The 14,167-nt window shown below is 45.4% G+C and overlaps 1 protein-coding gene across 2 annotated transcripts in view; it reads left to right on the top strand.

Moving 5' to 3' along the window:
* LOC117025651 (uncharacterized) overlaps nucleotides 1-13,595 on the top strand; it is a 29,989-nt gene extending 16,394 nt beyond the window's left edge. For both annotated transcript variants that reach the window (XM_033111638.1, XM_033111639.1), the window contains 2 exons: nucleotides 2,180-2,340; nucleotides 10,898-13,595. The gene's annotated coding sequence lies outside the window, so the exon portion shown is untranslated. The remainder of the gene's footprint in view (nucleotides 1-2,179; nucleotides 2,341-10,897) is intronic.
* The last annotated feature ends 572 nt before the right edge of the window (nucleotides 13,596-14,167 follow it).

The following is a 14,167-nucleotide window of genomic DNA, read 5'->3' as shown; positions in this document are numbered from 1 at the left end:
GATGTTACTATTATTATTTAACACTCGTGGCATATTCACGTGTGAATGTTGTTATTTGTATAATTATAAAGTCTCTGTACAGTGAGCTTCTAATCAAAACCAGATAGAGAACTGATGGTCAGAAAGTTATCTCAAGTTGGAAACTGGCTCCTCTCAGGTTTCCCTGAGTTTGTTCAGTTGTTTGGATTTCATGTCATATATGATCAGCCTCCTAGCATATTTATTCTGGCAACTGAAGGGGTCGGCTGTGAGAGAAATCTCTTGGAGAAGTTTTCACTGAAAACTTGGTGTTGTATATATAAGTCTTATTTCGTGAGCACTTCCAGAGAGCAAAACAAATCTCAGAAAATGTGAGTCTTGTTGCTTTTCCATTTTTCTGCTCTAAGATTATTTTGGAGTTTCGTGGTGTTCATTTCTTTCCCTGTGTTTAGACATCTCCCCTACCTCTCATCACCGCTGATGTCTATCTACTACTCCAGTTCCCCACATCCTTTCTCTTGCTTTGTTCAGTCTTCTGGTCTTTTGGTATGCAATCCCTTCAAGCCAGAGTGTTGGGTCTGTTACTCTCTAATTTTTTTTTTTCAGAGCAATTTTCCCAATATAAATTACCCTCAATTACTTTTCTCTCCCTTGAGCAGTGAATCACATTCTAAGAAGCCGTTAGGGTGGAGGCGGCTGGATACAGAGCTGGGACGGTTCAGCCAGTGCCGGCTTGTCACCTCATTCTGTTTACCCTGCTGCAGCGGCCAAAGTGCAGACTTGTGCTAAAGTTACCAGCAATGGAAGGGCCTTCAGTGCCCATTCCTGCCACTCTATGTACCTTTGTGAAGGAGAGACCATGCCTGAAAGCACTGGCCCGTGTTTGGAGGCAAGAAGAAAAATGAGCTCAATCTAGGACGGCTTGATATTTGAAAACCGTGTAGATTGCATAAATGCCCCCAGTCTATCCCTCCCTGGATTACCACCCTCTGCATATGACTTTACAGTTTTTCCGATCAAGAGATGACCCGCTGAGACTGACCGTGATGCCTGCTTTGGCCAATAGGATGTTAGGAGATGTGATACAAGCAGAGGCTTGGAAGCGTGCTTGCATCCCTGGACTTGCTCTCTTGCATCTTTACTATTTCTGTGAAAAGAGCACGCCTGGGCTGGCCCACTGGTCTAAGGATGGGAATGAGAGATACGTGGGGCAGAGCTGCCCCAAGGAAGCTGCCCCAGCCCATCCCAGCCTAGAACAGAACTGTCCAGCTGACCCAGAGATGCATGAACAAACCCAGCTGAGACTGGCAGGTCTGCCTAGCCAACCTTCACGTGCACTGCAGATGCCAGAGCTGGAGTAGGAAGTGATTGTTGTTTTAAGCTTCTGAATTTTGAGGTGGTTTTTTCCCCAGCAATTGCGATGACATCATGCCTTCTGAGACTATTGTGATGATTGCATGAGCAACTAGAAATAAAAGCACTTTGCAAATGTAAAATTGTGGGGAGTGAGCATAAGGGAATGCACTGTTGGACAAGCTCTGGACCTGGAAACTGAAAACCTGAGTTCAAATCCACTCATGCCCCCAATTACTCTATAAACTTGGGCAGGTGATTTACATTTTCTGGGTGTTACCATGAAATTGCAGCGCTGGCTTGCAGACTCAAAATCATGAGAGCTTGAGAGGATGTTGGAAAATTGTGGGAGCCAGGCAGGAAGGGCCTGCCAGGAAGGAGCCTCTCTTAGTAGAAACATAATCTAGAATGAGCAAGGTGAGTTGGGGGCAAAGAGGACCACTTTGGCTGGAGACAGAGAGATGAGTTTAGAGAACAACGCAGATAAGAGCAGAATGGTAGGTTGAGTCAGCACTGAGGACCTGGGACGCCACGATAAAGATCTGGAATTTTGTTCAGGTATTTGAACCAGGGGCAACATGCACAAAACAGTGATTAGAGGCGTGTAATCTGGCCACCCTATACCAAGTGGTTACCACAGGAGGCCTGAGGTTAGGAGACACCCGAAGACCTCAGCAGGAGTCCCGGGATGAGGTGAAGAGGCCCCAGCTAGGTCGGTAGCTGGAAAAATGGCAAAAGAGAAGCAGACACTAAGGTGTATTCCTCAGCCTACTCTCCCTGGACACAACTTTGACATTTCCCTGATAAGTCTTGATTATTGCGACAGTTATTATTTTTGGTCTCACAGGTGTATAACACTGTTGATTGTGCAACTACATGAGCGTCAAAGACAACCTCGTTCAGTGTGTCTCTGGCTGTTTGTCTGCAGACTGTTACAGATTGAAAACTGCTGTAAAACATGTCTTCCAACACATCCAGAGCTGCTGTGTCCACAGAGACATCATACACGTAAGCACACTTCCTGAAAGCAAAGGCTAAAGGGTGAAAGTGGTTCTTAAAAGTCATTTTGCTAGTATCAGTCAGAACTTCAATTGATGTTTTCATTAAAAAGGGGAGTTACTAAAATAATAACTTGTGGGTTATTTTAATCCCATTAGAAATTAAGTAATGAGTGCTATCATGTAAGGAGGTTTATGCTCTATTGTTAAGTGATAAAAGCAGACCTACTGAAAATATCATCATGTACTACTTCTGCTAAAAGCATTACATATGTTTTAGGTATGAGTTCTGGGCGACCACCCTCCAGCTGGGCACAGGGGATGTGGGGAAGGAGAGCAGAGAATGGAAAAGTTACTTTTTGCTTCTGAATTGTCATAGTATTTTACCTGCATGTTAATGCTTATAATTCTTAAAGGCATTTAGTTATTCCAGAGAAGAACAGCCCCCACAGTGCCGCCTTCAGACTCAAGCCTACAATAAGAAAATAGATGAAAATGCTAGTTAGGGAAATAGAGGCAGAGAGCATGATAGTAAAAGTCTTCCTTGATTCTAGAGACTGCCTCTCCTGGCTAACTCCCCAGTAGAACCTCGTGTGGCTAAGAGTTTGGGCTTGTCTTATTGGGCAAGTTACTTATGTCTCTAGGCTTTAATTTCCTCAACTGTAGCATGAGGATATTGAGATAAAAAGAAATAAGGTATATGAAGCATGACTTTGCACACGGTGGCCAACACCTAGTAGGACTTCAGTAATTACTGGCTATTACTATTATGGTCTACCTGACATTCCAACTATCTATCAGTGACCTTGTACTTTTCCTTGATTCTTTAATTGTTTACTTACTTGACCCTCTACTAGAATGTGTGCTCCTTAAAGGCAGGTTTATAAGTTCTTTTAATTGTTTTTCTCCCTTGCTGACAAAATAATACATTCTTATCCCCCGTCCCCACCAAAAAAAAAAATCTGCCTTTGAGGACCTGAACAGACACTCTTCCCAAGAAGACAAACAAACAGCCAACAGATATATGAGAAAATGCTTAACTTCACTAGCTATAGGGAAATGCAAATCAAAACCACAATGAGATACCACCTCATACCTGTTAGAATGGCTATCATCGCCAAGACTAATAACAAATGTGGGAGAGGCTGTGGAGAAAAAGCAACCCCATACACTGATGGTGGGAATGTAAATTGGTACAGCCACTATGGAAAACAGTATGGAGGTTCCTCAAAAAATTAAGACTAGAATTATGATACGACCAAGCAATCTCTCTTGTGTGTATCTACCTAAAATATCTAAAAACATTTATCCGTAAAGATGTATGTGCCCCTAGGTTCATTGCAGCATTATTCACGGTGGCCAAGACATGGAAACAACCAAAGTGTCCTTCGATAGGTGGTTGCATAAAGAAGATGTGGTACATATATACACTCTGCCATAAGAAAAGATGAAATACTGCCATTTGTGACAACATGGGTGGATCTTGAGATTATCATGCTAAGCAAAATACGTCAGTGTGGGGACAGAGTCCCAGAGAGCAGTTTCCAGGCTCTTGGCCTCACATGGAAAGGTGCTGGCTCGGTTATTAGATGGCCATCAGCTGTAATCAGATGGCCATCCGCTGTGGCTGGGTGGCCATCAGCTGTTACCGATTAGCCATTGGCCACTAATATAACTTCCATGGCTACGCTAGGAGGTTGGTTGGTTGACAGAGAAGCGGACGGTGGATTACAGCTAGCAAATGGGGTTGGTTGGCAGAGAAGCGGACGGCAGATTGCGGATTGTGTGTCTCCTGCTTCCTGTGTCATGACCAGCCACCAGCGAGAATATAATGGTATGACTCCCCTATCTATGACTCCATTGGCCTTCCTTTTTGGCCTCACCATATTCTGTGTCCATCCACCAGAGCGGGAGCTGAGACCCTGCATGACAGTCAGACAGAAAAAGTCGAGAACCATATGACTTCATTCATATATGGGATATAAAACTGAAAGCAACAAATGAACAAGACAAACAAATAAGCAAAAGTCATAGACACCAACAATAGTTTAGTGGTTACAGAGGGTAAGGGGGGAGGGGAGGTGATAGAAGAGGGGAAAAGGGGTCAAATATATAGTGATGGAAGGAGAACTGACTCTGGGTGGTGAACACACAATGCAATATATAGGTAATGTATTATAGAATTATACACTTAAAACCTATATAATTTTACTAACCAATGTCACCCCAATACATTTAATATAAGTTTTTTAAAAATCTGCCTTCATCTCAACCCCTAAATGTAATCATCGTAGACTGTGGTCATCTATAGATTCCTCTAGAATAGGAGTTGGGGTCACACTGACTTTTTGTTGTAAAGGGCAGGATAGAAAATATTTTTGGCTTTAGCGGCCATGTGATCTCCATTACAACTACTCAATTTTGTCCTTATAGCAGGGAAATAACCATAGACAATACGTAAATGAATGGTGCGGCTGTGTTCCAATCACACTTTACAAAACAGGCTGTAGTCCATTTTGGCTGGCACCTGTTTCTAGAAATATAATAGAAATGTAATGTGAACCACATATGTAATTTTACATTTTCTCGTAGCCATACTAAAAAAAAAAGTTTTTACAAAAAGTGAAATCAATTTCACTAACATGTTTTATTTAACGTTATATAGCAAAAAGATCACGTCTAACATGTAATCAAAATAAATCATTATTGAAATATTTTACAGCCTTGTTTTCATACTGAGTCTTTGAAATTTGCTGTGAATGTGGTACTTACAGCACCTCTCAATTTGGACTAGCCACATTTCACGTGTTTAGGAGCCACCCGTGGCTCGTGGCTACCATGTTGGACAGCTTAGCTGTAGAATCTGGATAGTCTTTGGATGCATATAATTACACACATTCTTAAAAGCAAAAGTAGTATACTATACATGCTTTTTTCACTGAATAATCTTTCTTGGAGAGCTTTCCTATCTTCCCATAAAGATCAACCCTTTTCAGGACAGTTCTAGTCTTCTATTGCTTACACTTACAATAATCTATTTTATCAGTTTCCTATTGGTGGGATTGGTATTGTTCCTAATTTTGAATTGTTATTTAAAATAGTTCAGGGATTGTCCTTTTACATATAAGTCTGGGCACCTGTGGCAGTTTATATTTAGAATAAATTCTTGGGAGTTGAATTGCTGAGTCAAAGGCTGTGATGACATTTAACTTTTTAATAACTATTGCCAAGGGAGAGAGCTGGAATTCTGTTTGGTTTTTCTTTGTATCTCCAGTATGTTTGATCCAAAAGGATAATTGTTAAAATGAATGGATAGATAAAAATCTCTTACCACTAAGAGAGAGAAATAATATGGAATAAAGTGCAAGGAGTTACCTGCATATTAAGGAGACCCAAATTGAAACACTCTGGGTGGGTGTAGTGAAAGGTGTCGGTTTGATGTTCAGTTAAGCACCTCTGAGCTCGGCCCAATTCCAATTCCTGTCCCTCTCAGAAAGTCTCCAGGGCTTGGGTGTCGCTTGGGCTGTGGCGTTTTCTGTTAAACTGGAAAATTATTCTCTACGTCTGAAGAAAAGTTGAGCCCCAGTCTCCCCTGTTTCTAGTTAAGGGTCTGGGTTGGGGATGTCAGAGGTGATTAAAGGTGCTGCCTCCTCCCCGGGGACACTGGGAAAATCCCTGCTCTTGAGGGATCAGACAAGCTCCCAGGATTCTGGAGTTCCATCTTTGGGGTGTCTCTGACACCAAACCTGCTGCCCTTTTGTAATGAGATGAAGGCCACACAACCTGTCACCACTGTGGCAATTGCCACTCTCCAATGCCCGAGTACGAGGAAAGTCTGATTATAAAAACCTGAATTTATCTCAAGATCTTTCCTGTCCCTGCACCTGCTGCGAGTTCTCCCCTGGCCCCTGGTCTGTCTCTCACACCAGTGGCTTTAGCCACACTCACAGCCCTGCCGTAGCCTTGCAGCCACAGCTCAAGCCTCTCGGCTGGCTCCCACCCACCAGCCCCTTCACTCATTCTTCTCTAGTTCATGCAAACCTCCTGCTGACCCTCCTTCCACCACCAACTCAATCCTACAACCTGGCTTTTCTGTAGCCCTCTGGAAGGCGGGAACTAACTTCACTCCCCATCGGCTGCCATAGTTCCTGGCACGTTTGGGCACTTAATAGATGCTAGCTGAATAAAAGGACAAAATTAGTTTGCCATCCAAACTTCTACGTGGAATAACTCACTGGACAAGCATTGACCAAGTGCCAAGTATATGCTAGGCGCTGTGTCAGGTAAACAAGATAGACGGGGTCCCTAAGTTTGTGGAGCTCATGATCTCAGATATTTTTCTGATCATATCTAACACTTCCTGGGTCCCCAAACACCTGTGGGCCACTGTTCTTTATTCACTCAAATATTTATTTGAGCACCTATTATGTGCTAGCATTATGCTAAATATATGCTCTCTAATTTAGTCCTCACGAGAATGCTCCAAGAAAGTTAATACTGGCCCCATTTTACACATGGGGAAGTAGGATTAAGTAAACCCCCAAATCCACATATGCCCAGGAGTAAGTGGGGCCAGAATTCCAGCACAGGTCTGCCTCACTCACTACCCACACCGTTTGTCCTGGAGCTCCATGTCCTGGCAAGGAAACACTTGACCCTTCAGTAATGAGGGAAGAGCATGCTAGACCAGGTAAACACCTGGAGCACAGTGTGAAATCTGGTGTGTGTGTCTGACGTCCGTTCCATTTGGGGAACGAAGAAGTAGGATAGTGAGAGAGAAGACTAGAAAAGACTGGACATAATTGACTGCAGAGTTCCTTGAATTGCTTTTCTCTGTATCCCTAAACCTTAGCCCTCAGTACCTCTCACTGTAACTTCTAAATATCTTCACTGCTTTACATGTGTGTAGTGCAGGGGATCCTGCCGACTTCGCCAAGTGTCGTGCGGGGCGTCTGGCGGGGTCTCCGGTCCCGCCCCCCACACAAGAACGCAGGACATGGTGAGGCCAAAAAGGAACACCCACGGAGCCATAGGTAGGGAGTCACACCACTATACTCTCACTGGCGGCTGGGTTGGAAACACAGGAACCAGGAGCAACACAATTCTCAACCCTCACTGTGCCGCGTGCAGACTCAGCCCCCATCTTCTTGCTAGCTCCCCCATTTTTCTGCTAGCGTAGCCACGGCAGTTATATTCATGGCTAATGGCTCACTGGTTACAGCTGACGGCCAACTAGCCACAGCTGCTGGCCATTTGATCACAGTCGATGGCCATTTACTACCTGAGCCAGCACCCTTCTATGTGAGGCCGAGAGCCTGGAAACTGCTTTTTGGGGCTCTGTCCCCACACTCCACCCCTACAGGCTCTCGCCTCACAATCTACGCGACAAGCGTCTTCCGCGAGGGGCCCTGTGCGAGGAACCTGGAGGTGAATGCTATTTCCTGGACACAGCCAAGCTCTCTGGTCACAACCAGGGTTTCTCAGGGCACCACCAGTACTCCTGGGCACAGCCAGACTTCCTGGACTTCTTAGGGTACCACTAGTCTCCCCGGGCACAGCCAGGGTTTCTCAGGGCACCACCAGTACTCCTGGGCACAGCCAGACTTCCTGGACTTCTTAGGGTACCACTAGTCTCCCCGGGCACAGCCAGGGTTTCTCAGGGCACCACCAGTACTCCTGGGCACAGCCAGACTTCCTGGACTTCTTAGGGTACCACTAGTCTACCCGGGCACACGAGGGCCTCTCAGGGCACCGCCACTCTCTCTCTCGGCACAGCCCGGCTTCCTGGACACAGCCAGGGCCTCTCAGGGCACTGCCACTCTCTCTGGGCCTCTCAGGGTACCGTGCTGGAACAATAGCGACTCACAGTCAAGGTGCTTACATATTCTCAATGGTGGCCGGTCAAGACACAATAGCAAACATCCGCCAGTTCCACTACATGGTGGTATGTTCCCAAACAGTCAAGTGGTCCATTAAATTAGGGATGGAAGGCAATTCCCCATAGTCCATAGTCATTCGCCAGGGCTGTCCTGGGGATGAGGGACGACCTTGACCTCACCCTCAGCTCCCGCGGAGGACTCAGCAAGCCTTTCCTCCTGGGACTACAAGTCCTGCATCCGGGCTGCCTCAGCAAGCACTTCCCAGCCCACAGGGCCCAACGCCCTTCGCTTTCTCCGGCCTCTGCTGGTTGGGGAACCGTCCACGTCTTCCCACCCCTCCACGGGGTCCAGCTCTCAGGCAGCTGCTCCTCCTGGTCTTCCTCAGACTCACGCACAAACTGCTCCACTGCCCTTCGGAGAGCTTTGGCCGGCACCGTACCCTGCTCGCTGCGCCATGTGTAGTGCAGGGGATCCTGCCGACTTCGCCAAGTGTCGTGCGGGGTGTCTGGCGGGGTCTCCGGTCCCGCCCCCCACACAAGAACGCAGGACATGGTGAGGCCAAAAAGGAACACCCACGGAGCCATAGGTAGGGAGTCACACCACTATACTCTCACTGGCGGCTGGGTTGGAAACACAGGAACCAGGAGCAACACAATTCTCAACCCTCACTGTGCCGCCTGCAGGCTCAGCCACCATCTTCTTGCTAGCTCCCCCTTTTTTTGCTAGCCTAGCCACGGCAGTTATATTCATGGCTAATGGCTCACTGGTTACAGCTGACGGCCAACTAGCCACAGCTGCTGGCCATTTGATCACAGTCGATGGCCATTTACTACCTGAGCCAGCACCCTTCTATGTGAGGCCGAGAGCCTGGAAACTGCTTTTTGGGGCTCTGTCCCCACAATGTGTTTCTAAATGGAGGCTCCCTGCAGATGTGAAGTGACTTGTCCAAGCTACTGTGGCTCATGGTGAGCCTGGACAAAAACCTAAAGAGCCAGGTGATGTTCATTTTTATGTTTTGAAATACAAGTCAGTGGTGGTGTTGCGCCTTGGGTACTATAATCCGAGGGGACGCTGTAGCCTATAGAAAGGAGCGGTGGCAACTTTATTATTCAGGCCTTTGCCTTATATTCAAGTCCAGAGTCTCTGCTTCCCTCCTGCTCCCACGCTTCTCTCAGCTGCCAAACCGTCTCCCTCCCAAGGCCATGCCTTGGGAGCAAGGAAAGAAAAACAAGAGTAAGTCATTTCAGTAAAATAAGAGCTAATAGATCCAGGCAACATTATTGTAATCAGAACCACAGACACTACTGGAGGGGCGGGGAATTCTGTAAAATAATAATGCTCACATTTTCCTCTCTTTTTCTCCCCATGTTGAGCTGTGTACTTTTCTGCCCTGATGATGTTTAAAATTCTGCCAGAGGCAAGAACGCAGAGGGAAAATATTCCTGCCTTTAACAAGGGAAAAGTTTCATGGAAGGGACGTAGACATTTTGAGACTTACGTTGGAATTGGCAGCAGGAAAATCTAACGCTCTGGAAATAGTGATCCCAGCATTAGGTTACTCGGGCAATGTAGCCTTAAAAATGTTGCCTCAGCCTCTTTTCTCCCCAATTTGAACCCACAAGAAGGATGGTTCATTCATTTGTTCAATAGCGAATGGATCCTTATTATTTACAGAGAATCTGAAGAGATGCAATGTGAAAACACAGCTCTGTGAGGTGAGAGTGCAGCAGCAACAACCATACCTGTGCAGGGCTGACGATGAGGCCCGTGGATGGTGAGCAGTGACCCGGGTCCCCTCCCTGGCCTTCTGCTGTGCTGCTCTCCGTCCAGGGTCCAGGGCTGAAGTCTCACTAGCAAAGCTCCCCTCTACGCAAGCTAAAGGGCATCGCTGTGTCTCCCTTGGTCTTTCACATGACATGCTCCACTCCCACCAGCACCCTACTTCACCCCAGGGGTGAATTTAGATATTATCAGCATGTGAAATCTGGGCCTGGATCCCCTGCCCTGGTGGATTGTGGAGGAAGGAAGCACAGGCTCTCCAAAGATGGGAAATCAGCCCCAGTAAAAGGTGAGCTGGAGACTACATGGGGCGAATTTTCTGGATCTAGACTAGACACCTTTTCATTCTTCCCTGGGCACATCCAGAAAGCCAGGATGAGCATCATCTTTTCTTCACTGAATGCTCAGTGATGGAGATGCTGGCCAGGTGGTCCCACCTCAGAGTCCAGGCAAGAGATCTGATAATGACCCACCCACATTCTTGGTGTGTCTACCTGACAATGTCCGCTCTTACCTCCCACCTCTTTATCATCACAGGCATACCTCAGAGATAGTGCCAGTTTGGTTCCAGACCATGACAAGAAAGCAAATATTGCACTAGAGCGAGTCACACAAATTTTGTAGTTCCCCAGTACATAAAGAAGGGATGTTTACACTATACTGTATGTAGTCTATTAAGTGTGCAATGGCAATATGTCTCCAAAAACAATGGTCATACATGAATTAGGACATATTTTAGTGCTAAAAAATGCTAGTTATCATCGGAGCCTGTTGGAAAATGGTGCTGACAGAATTGCTGGATACAGGGTGGCCACAAACCTTCAATTTGTAAAAAGCACAATAGCTGCGAAGTGCAATAGAATGAAGCACAATAAAACCAGTTGTACCTGCATTGCTCCTCTTTTCCAGGTGAGGAAACTGGGACCCTGAGGAGTTGATTTACACAAAGACAAAGAAGCAGTTTGAGGAGAAGCCTGGGCTGGCTGAAGTCTTCCAAATCACCCTCCACGTCTTCTTCTGCTGTACAATGCTGCCTCCTCCTCTCCAGCTTTAATTCCTCCTCCCCACCCCTTCCACCCCCCCAATTCTCTTTGCTTCCATTTTATCCTGGTTTTGGATCATGAAGCCCTAAGTAAGAATGCAGAAAACAGTTAATTTTAATCCAGCAATTCCACTTCTAGATATTTACCTAAGAGAAAACATTTGTCGTCGAAAAAGACATTATTTTCCCCCCCCATTTTTATTCATAATAATTGAAAACAGCCCAGATGTCAATTGACAGCTGGCTACGCAATCTGTGGTGAGTCCATGCAATAGAATATTACTCACCAATAAAAAGGAAAACAATTACTGATACATGTGACAACCTGGATGAATCTTGCAGACATTACGCTGAATGGAAGAAACCAGACACAAGGATATACTGTATGGTTTTGCTTATATGAAGTTCTAGAAGAGGCAAAACGAGACATCAGATTAGTGTTATTTGCAGAAGCTACAAGGATGGGGATGGAAATCGTATGGGGGGAGGAGACGATTAACTGGGAAGGGGTATAAGGAAACATTTTGGGGTGATGAAAATGTTCCATATCTTGATGGGAATGGGGATTACAGGGTGTATGCATTTGTTAGAACTGATCAATCTGTATACTTAAGATCTGTCCACTTCAGTATTGTAATTTTACCTAAATTCTAAAAGTGGGGGGGACAAAATGTAATACATGACCGTTGCAAAACTTTACACAGAAGTAATGGAGTAAGCAAAAATTATTTTCCCACATCTAAATCTCACATCTCTGTGCTAACTGCTGTTTATTATTTCATGCAATAACCTTCCAGAGACTCTTTCTAGGTACATACTTCCCCATAAATGGGCTCATGCTGTCCACTGGCTGTAACCAGCTCCATGATAACACATAGAGCTAAGGGAAGGCTTTTCAGGAGATAAGCAACCAGACTGAAATGGCCATTTCTGAGTGTCTATAATGGCCTATTTTCATGTTAAATATTAATTGTTTTTCCATGTTAGCCTGCTCAGAAAGATTTTTGTGGATGCCGCTAAAAGGTAAAAGAAAGTTCTGGTGACAATATTTTTCTAAATGGTTTTTATTTTAAGGGAGCTACACCCTCTCACCCATGTCATCCCCGGTTTCTTCTTTTCATTCCTGCCTCTTTTGTTGACATCTAAGGTGACGCTATTTAATCCCGTTGCCTTTTTTCCTTTTCAGCGGTGCCAAACACTTCCACTGGCTTGAGCCCTACTGAGGTGTGTGGAGAAAGTGCTGATCTCTCATTGGTTAAATCAGTGGTTCCCCAAGAATGAGGACCCCTTCTTAAGGTCTAAACATCCCAAAGTCATTCCCTATGACACTTGTAATATCTGTTAATGAGAAAATACCTGAAAAGGAAAAGCTACTATTAATGAAATGTAATGTCTTTCATTGGATTTGCGTTTTATTAACTACAAGAGTATCTACACTCATTAAAATAGTATGAAAATAATAACAGGAAGTACTATTTGTCATGTACTCATTATATGCCAAGTATTTTGTTAAGTGCTCTACGCAGGTGATCTATAATTCGCCCCACCACCCTACAGGGTAGAAACCTTTATTATCCCTGTTGTAGAGATGAGGAAACAGGCTCAGAGAGGTTAAGTAACTTGCCTAAGCTCACACAGGTGGGAAGTGGTGGCCTGAGAATTCAGTCTGACAGGCATGAAGGATTTAATGCCACTTGATCCTGCCTCTTTTATTGACTTATTCTGTGGACATTGTTTGGTCTGCCTATGAATTCTCCAGCCCCTGGCTTAATCTCAGGGCCTCCTAGGAATCTGAGACCACCAGGAGAGAGTCACAGGCTCTTTGGGGAATGAGCATAGGTGCTGAGCACTCAGCCTGGAGTTGAGCTTCAACTTGTTCAGTAGCGGAACAAGTTCAGTAGTACAGGTACCTCCTAAATCCAGCCTCATTCTTGTAGCACATCTCAAACCCCTGAGCTTTTCTCCTGCGGGAGTAGGCCTCTGTCTAGTCGGCTGTCCTTGTGTTCCCAGAGGCTGGAGGGGTTAACAGTTGAGAACTTGTTTGCAGACCATTAGAAACAATAATCACCTTGCCCAGTAACCTGATCTACCTCAAAAGAAGGGTCTTGATTTTGACAAACAGTTTAAGTGGCCTCTGTGTAAAGTGGAGGGGTGGAGCAGGCCCGGTTGCATTTCTTCTGGGCAGTTGGAATTTGTGTGGAAATCCAGCCAGCCCCAAGGGCCAATTCCTGGGCCTAGGGGTACTGAGCTCACACCCTGGTGGCCGTTTCTCCCCCTGGAATTCTGTGACCGGCTTCCTCTCTGTGTAGAGATCTGATACAAGGCCCCACATGGCTGCTTTCTCTACCCAGCCTGGGGGAGCGAGGAACTCTTTCGTTGGTGTTCAGTGGACTGAGCATAGTCACTGAATCTTTACTGTGGGCTCCGAGGTATGGCCATCTTTCGTCCTCACCACTAAGCGTTATGGCTCTTATGCCTCCCCTTTCACAGGGAGGAAGGTGAGAGTCAGAGACAGCTGTGTGCAGGGCTCAGCGCTGATTGTAAAACTTCCCGGAATTTGGCAATCACATGATTATTAAAAATTATTACATAAACTGAAAATTAAATAAATTATATTGAAAACAAAGGTAATAAATACTCAAAATTCTTCACTTCCTGATGACTTCAGTACATTTCACTAGTGTCTGTGCTTCAGAGGTTATTGATGTCTGTCGTGTCTGTATGGCAGGAATACGGTGCGCTGCCATACTTGCCTTCCCAACTCTCCATTTCGTGGCATCGTGTTGGTAGTTTGAAATCAACTATGGTGGGAATATTTACACCACAGAAATGAACAAATGTACAAATCCGGGCTTGTTTTGTTTTTTTTTATTTGTTTTTTTTTTTCCCTAGAGAGCTGGTTGTCAAATATTTACCAGTACCCCTGTGCTGAGAGGGGTTAACTCACTTGACAAGGTCACAAGGCTGGTGGTGGGGCCAAGTGTGCAGCTGGACTCCAGAGAGTTTGCTGCTCACTATGCTGTTCTACCTCTTAAACAATAGTAAAGGTTCTTCAACACGTTAATTGCAAGGAAATAAAAGGGTTGAAGGAGGGTAAAAGAGGGGGACTTAAAGACATAGTGCTCAATCACAATATG

Source organism: Rhinolophus ferrumequinum, chromosome 8 (genome assembly GCF_004115265.2).
Source record: "Rhinolophus ferrumequinum isolate MPI-CBG mRhiFer1 chromosome 8, mRhiFer1_v1.p, whole genome shotgun sequence".
NCBI classification, from domain to species: domain Eukaryota; kingdom Metazoa; phylum Chordata; class Mammalia; order Chiroptera; family Rhinolophidae; genus Rhinolophus; species Rhinolophus ferrumequinum.
Note: the sequence above shows the minus strand (reverse complement) of the source record. Positions and strands in the feature narration are given on the sequence as shown.